At 43.8% G+C, this 6,000-nt stretch overlaps 1 protein-coding gene across 1 annotated transcript in view; it reads right to left on the reverse strand.

Annotated features, from left to right (window-relative positions):
• ADRM1 (ADRM1 26S proteasome ubiquitin receptor) overlaps positions 1 to 5,712 on the reverse strand; it is a 30,619-nt gene extending 24,907 nt beyond the window's left edge. Inside the window, exon 1 of the mRNA XM_086932853.1 lies at positions 5,574 to 5,712. The gene's annotated coding sequence lies outside the window, so the exon portion shown is untranslated. The remainder of the gene's footprint in view (positions 1 to 5,573) is intronic.
• Between the last annotated feature and the right edge of the window lie 288 nt (positions 5,713 to 6,000).

The following is a 6,000-nucleotide window of genomic DNA, read 5'->3' on the forward strand; positions in this document are numbered from 1 at the left end:
AAACAAACATGCAACAGAACTGGCAGAAACAATCCTAACCCACGACATTGGCATTACGCTCATCACAGAAACATGGTTGAACGAATCCTCACCGCCCATCTTCGATATGCTTGTTCCCCCAGGGTTCTCAATCATTAACAAAGACAGAAAGAACCAGCAAGGAGGAGGGACCGCAATCATACATAAAAGCAAGATCTCTGTAACAGAAACAGACTCCTTAAAATACAACTCATTGGAATACCTAACCGCCACCATCAAGACAGCAGAAAACAAAACGTTTCACTGCCACCTCCTCTACCATCCACCAGGCAACACCCCCGCATTTGATGAACAACTTGCCGACCTAATAACACACTGCTCACTCGCAGAAGCGAATAACCCAATACGGGGAGACCTAAACTTTTACTGGAATGAGGTAAACAACCCGCTGATACAAACTTTAAATGAGCTCCTTCACGATATCAATCTGACCCAACACTGCACTGAACAAACATACAACAAAGGCTAAATCTTAGACGCCATCATAGCTCACAAAGACTCAATCCCCATTGACCGTACCCTCCCTGTTGACTGGTCAGACCACCTTATCATTCAAAAGACCCAACAACGACCTCACACTAATGAACACTTTCACTGGACGAGAAATCTGAGCAAGATCCCCCTCGATGAACTAGAAGAAAGGTTAGGCACACTCCCCTCCCTCGCTTGGAACAGGTCCACAACAGAACTCATCTCACAGTACAATGCATTTATGACCGCCATGTTGGGACCAAATAGCTCCCCTGAAACAAAAAAAAAATCAAGAACATCCCATCTAGATCGTGGTTCAACACTGAACTAAACTCGAAAGAAGAAAACTAAGAGCCGCAGAAAGACTTTGGCGTAAAAACCCTTCGACAACCCACCTTGATCAACTCAAAAAGGAACGGAGCAATTATAAAAATCACATCAAAAATGAAAAAATCAACCTTTTTCTGCGGTGCTCTACTTAATGCTAAAAATCGCCCCAAAGAACTCTTCAATATCATTAGGCAGCAAACATCCAAACCACCTCCATCTGCAATTCCGGCCTCCAAAGACCTATGTGACAAATTTGCCAATTTCTTTGATGAAAAAATATTAAAGATCAAGCTCTCTCTAGAGGACCACCTCCAACCCCCCAATGATGGTCTGCCCCTCGATAAAGAAGACAGGAACCCACTCAGTCAATCCGCAAACAATTGGAAAACTTTCGACCCCATCACTGAAGATGAAATTATTGAATTAACCGCTGGATCCAAACTATCTCCACAAGTTGAAGACCCCCCTCACTGCCCATCTGGCGAAAAAACTCAAACTCTCCCTAGCCCCACTCTGGTCAAAGATCATAAACAGCTTCCTGAAAACTGGAATCATGCCTGACTGCCTCAAAATCGGACAAGTAACACCCTTACTGAAAAAAGCATGCGCTTACCCAAACGGTCCCAACAACTTCAGGAATGTCTCCAATCTCCCATTCTTAGCCAAAATACTAGAAAAATGTGTTCTCCATCAGCTCACCCTTCACATGGACAACAACAACCTCCTCGACCCTCACCAATCAGGCTTTAGAAAAGGATGCAGCACAGAGACAGCCATCCTGAATGTCATAGATGATGTCCACAAATCACTTGACAAGGACCACAGCTGCCTACTTATACTCCTGGATCTTTTTTTGCGGCCTTTGACACGGTTGACCATAAACGACTCATCAACGTACTACAAGAAAGGGTAGGATCAGAAGGGGTGGTCCTACAATGGTTTACCTCCTTCCTGCAAAACCGTTCGTTCCCAAAGAATAAAAATCAGAAACTTCATGTCTGACCTACACCCCATAAACAGAGGTGTTCCCCAAGGATCAGTTCTCTCACCCGCACTGTTCAACATTTACATGGAGCAGCTCATCACCATCCGCAAAAAATCCAACATACCCTTCCACCTTTATGCAGATGACACACAGATCTACCTTGAAACCTCAACCACAGCAGACATACAAAGACTCAATGACACCCTAATAGAAGTCCAAAAATGGCTGTCCCCAAACCATCTGAAACTCAACCAAGACAAAACAGAAATCCTCCTCATAGCCAACAAAGAGCAGTCGCCCCAAATCATGGAATGGATAAAGTCTATTAACGCTCTCAACTGCACTCTCATCCCAGCAGACTCTGTGAAATCACTGGGAATCTCCCTAGAACCCAACCATGTCAAACACATCAAGAACATCGCAAGATGTGCTTTCTTCAACTTAAAACTACTGAACAAAATAAAACCCTTCATCCCTCCAGAAGACCTTAAGCAAGCCAAGCAATCGCTCGTGCTATCCAGATTGGACTACGGGAACGGCACCCTCACAGGCACGGCAAAATCACACCTTGCTCCTCTCAGATCAACCCTGAATGCAGTAGCTAGAATGGTGATTGGAGTTAAGAAATTCGAACACATCTCTCCCGCTCTCAAAGAGCTAAATTGGCTCCCCATAGAAATGCGCGCTAACTTCAGAACTGCTTTTTTCACTCTCAAAGCTCTGCACACTGGCAAACCCGCCTATCTAGCCGCCAAACTCAAGAAAGCAGGGCAGACAAGAAATGTCAGGTGCACCAACACTCTTCTCCTTATTCCCCAAAAACCCGCAAACCAAAAACCTTATCTCACTCTTTCTCTGGAAATGCACCCAAAATCTGGAATGCCATCCAAGTACACACCAGGACTAACCCTTCCTTTAAAAAATTTAAAAGCCAACTCAAAGTGCTCCTACTCAGTAGAGCGCTCACGACGTGACAACGGACCCACACAACAGAACCGCACCTTACTGAAGATCCAATCATTTGGATAAGAACAAACTGTGAAGCCCACTCCCCTTGAACAACACCCTCCCCCCCCTTTCGACTACGACTACTACTACTTTACATTCGAATGCCACGTGACATATGCTGTTTTTACTGTTACAATTCTGTGTACACTCAACAGTCGCTTGACAAATGTTGTAAAGCGCTCCGATACATCGGGTCTGGCCAGCGCTATATAAAAGTCTTGAATAAATAAATAAGGCTTAGGCTGAAACGCTTTTGTTGTTTGATTTTTGTGCACGAATAAATCCGAATTGAGGTCCTTACTGTTTCAAGGGGCAGTAGAGATCGATCTATCTCTCTCTCTCTCTCTCTCTCTCTCTCTCACCGTCACCCACCATCAAGTCTCACAGCAAGTTGTCAGCTGAGGCTGGTGAGCAAGAGGAGCCGAGCAAGGGAGGTAAGGAAAATCGGCAGACACCGAGTCAGAGGGAGGAAGTTATAAATTGAGGCGATGTGTCCCAGTGTCTGTCTTAAACTTATGGGCAATGCTGTGGAGATGGTGCGAAGAGTCAGGAAATCTCTTTTGCAGTTAGCATAACCCTGAAAGGCCCCATGGAGCTTCACACAGTAATACTATCGCATGTACAGGTCTACTGCCTTCGATCATAGTAGGCTGCCCTTTTGATCATCTCGAAATTATGAGTAGGAAGTTAAGAGAATACATATTAAAGACTAATGATTTGAGGAAGTCATCTGCTCCACAGGTTCTTATTTAATTTAGAACTCCCCACAATCCGGTTTCATCTCCTACCATAGCTCGTTGGGTCAAATGGATTGAGTTTGGCGGGCATTAACACCTTAGTTTTTGGCACCCACTCAACCAGAGGTGCTATGAAACCTAAGGCCTTCCACAAATGTGCTGTCTGGACAAATGTTTCCACATTTAGGACTTTCTATTGCAAACATGTTTCTCGCGTTGCTAATTCATTTTTTTCTATGCTTTGAACAAGCATAACAGGAGCCTATACTTCTTGTAATAAAATGGAGATAATCTTAATTTTGGTGAAATAAAGTCTTGATTTTATTAAAGACACGGAGGCAAGTATTATCCTTCCTCCTGGGCATTCTAAACCTCCCTTTTTCTTTAGCATCAGTCTCATCCTCCAACCTGATCTCTTAAGAAAGGATTTCTACTTCATCATATACTTAGGTCTCATCGATTTTCAGGGTTCTTCAATCCTTCAGTGAAGAAGTGTGGCTCAATGGTTAGAGCGGCTGACCCTGATGCATAGGTTTGGCCAGGGACCAGGGTTCAATTCCCGCCTCGGCTGTTCTTGTGCTCAATATCCCCGGACCTCATAATTCTCGCCTCGGTGCCTATTCTAATCATGGGTCCCACTCTGCAACTCTGGGTAATAGCTTGCTTAATCTCCACAACGGTCCCAACAACGCTAGGATGCCTGGCTTCACCTTGGGGGTGCCCAGGAGTGGGCACTTCACTGGGAAAGGCCAGGAAGGGTTCCTCAGCGGTATTCTTACAAGCGCCGAGATGCCTCATGGTGATTCGTGCGCTATACAAGTACCACTACATACACACACTTCATGCAAGCATGGGCATGTGGATTATGATAGTGACTTTAATTTTCTGTTCCCACAAATTTGTTGTCTAAAGAACTGTCCTAAATAACGTTTTTACACTATTTTTGTCTGTTTCTATTCTTATGATTACAGTTTAAATGTTTCAATACCCTTAACAGGTTCTGCAAGAAAAGAGGACTTGTTGCTCCCAGTCAAGCTATTTATCGAGTTGCTTTTGCTTATTTATGATTGGTTGTTTACTCTTTGTGACAGCATACTGTAGTCTCTTCTCTAAGCCTGCTGGGAGTTGTAGTTTTTCCTTTGCTGCTATTCAATTAAAGGCAAGAAAAGATAGCATAATACTCAGCTCTGTCTTTAATAAAATCAAGCCTTTCTTTAACTAAAGCTAAGAATATCTTCACTACACCCGATGGAAATGTTTTGTGGGCAAGATTTGTGACTCTGTGCTGGAATTTTAACTTCAAGTTCTGTGCATGGACATAGAGTGAGTTAGTTAGTGGCTGGGGTACTGGTAACATAACCGCTTATGGTGCATATGTACTCGAGTATATAAATGCAGTGTTTAAAGAACTGGTGCTGCCTTGAGGGTTCAGGTAGATGCTTAACCAAAATTGTAGGTTTCACAGGACAGGCTGCTGCTCTAACATGCAGTGGAAAATTCTCAGAGAGGGGCGGATTTTTATGGCATTAACACATCATCAGTATGTTCTCTCTTTAGTCTTCAAGGTCATGAATGAGATGCAGAGAGAAAATGGAACGTTGGATCGCAGGGTTACAGTGAACGTTGTGGTTGTCCTGGTCTATGCACGCAGACACACAAAAGTTAAATGAGATGCATATTTGGTCTGGCTTTTTAAACATTGTGTACACTGGTTGTTTGAGCCAATACTTTTAAAAGACAAACTTATGAGTCAAGAAGCAACTTATAAGTCTAGAAGCGCAAAATGTGCCTGCCTTAAAACAAGGCTGGCTGGATTATGATCGCTTCGTGACCAAGGTACAAGGAGCTGTCACGGACCACATTCAGGACAGCACGGGCGCACACACACTACAGGGAGGATCTCTAAGCGAGAACATAGAGCACGCTCAGGCCGACACTTGGTTATTTACGTCGGACACTAACTGCTCAGTAGTGTAATAAAAAAAAGATCTCTACAACCATACCTGTAAATTTGATGGTGATGCTGTTAACTCCCGCTACACTTCCTCCGCGTTGAAGTATAGGTCTTCCGTCCGCGTCACAGCATCACTCTTGGCCCCGCCCACTCCTGGCTCCCATTGGAGTGTAGTGATGTACCAGCCCTCCTTCTCGTAGCTGGTTGGATAAATGATCCATCAATCAGTTACCGGATCATATGCACGTAGGGAGTTAGCAAGTTAGTCTGATTCGCTTTGTATGCTGTGTCATAAGGAAGGGTAATGAAAACTAAAAACAGACCATCGTGATACGGCATTAAGGAGCCAAACATGGAAACAAAAAAAGGACGAGGAAAATCAGATCCTTGCACCCTTTGAAAGGTTGTGGATTTTGACACCATGGCAGGTAAACATTTAACATCTTATTAGCAGTGGTTTAAATGGAATAAAAAGT

Source organism: Lissotriton vulgaris, chromosome 7 (assembly GCF_964263255.1).
Source record: "Lissotriton vulgaris chromosome 7, aLisVul1.2, whole genome shotgun sequence".
Taxonomy (NCBI): Eukaryota; Metazoa; Chordata; class Amphibia; order Caudata; family Salamandridae; genus Lissotriton; species Lissotriton vulgaris.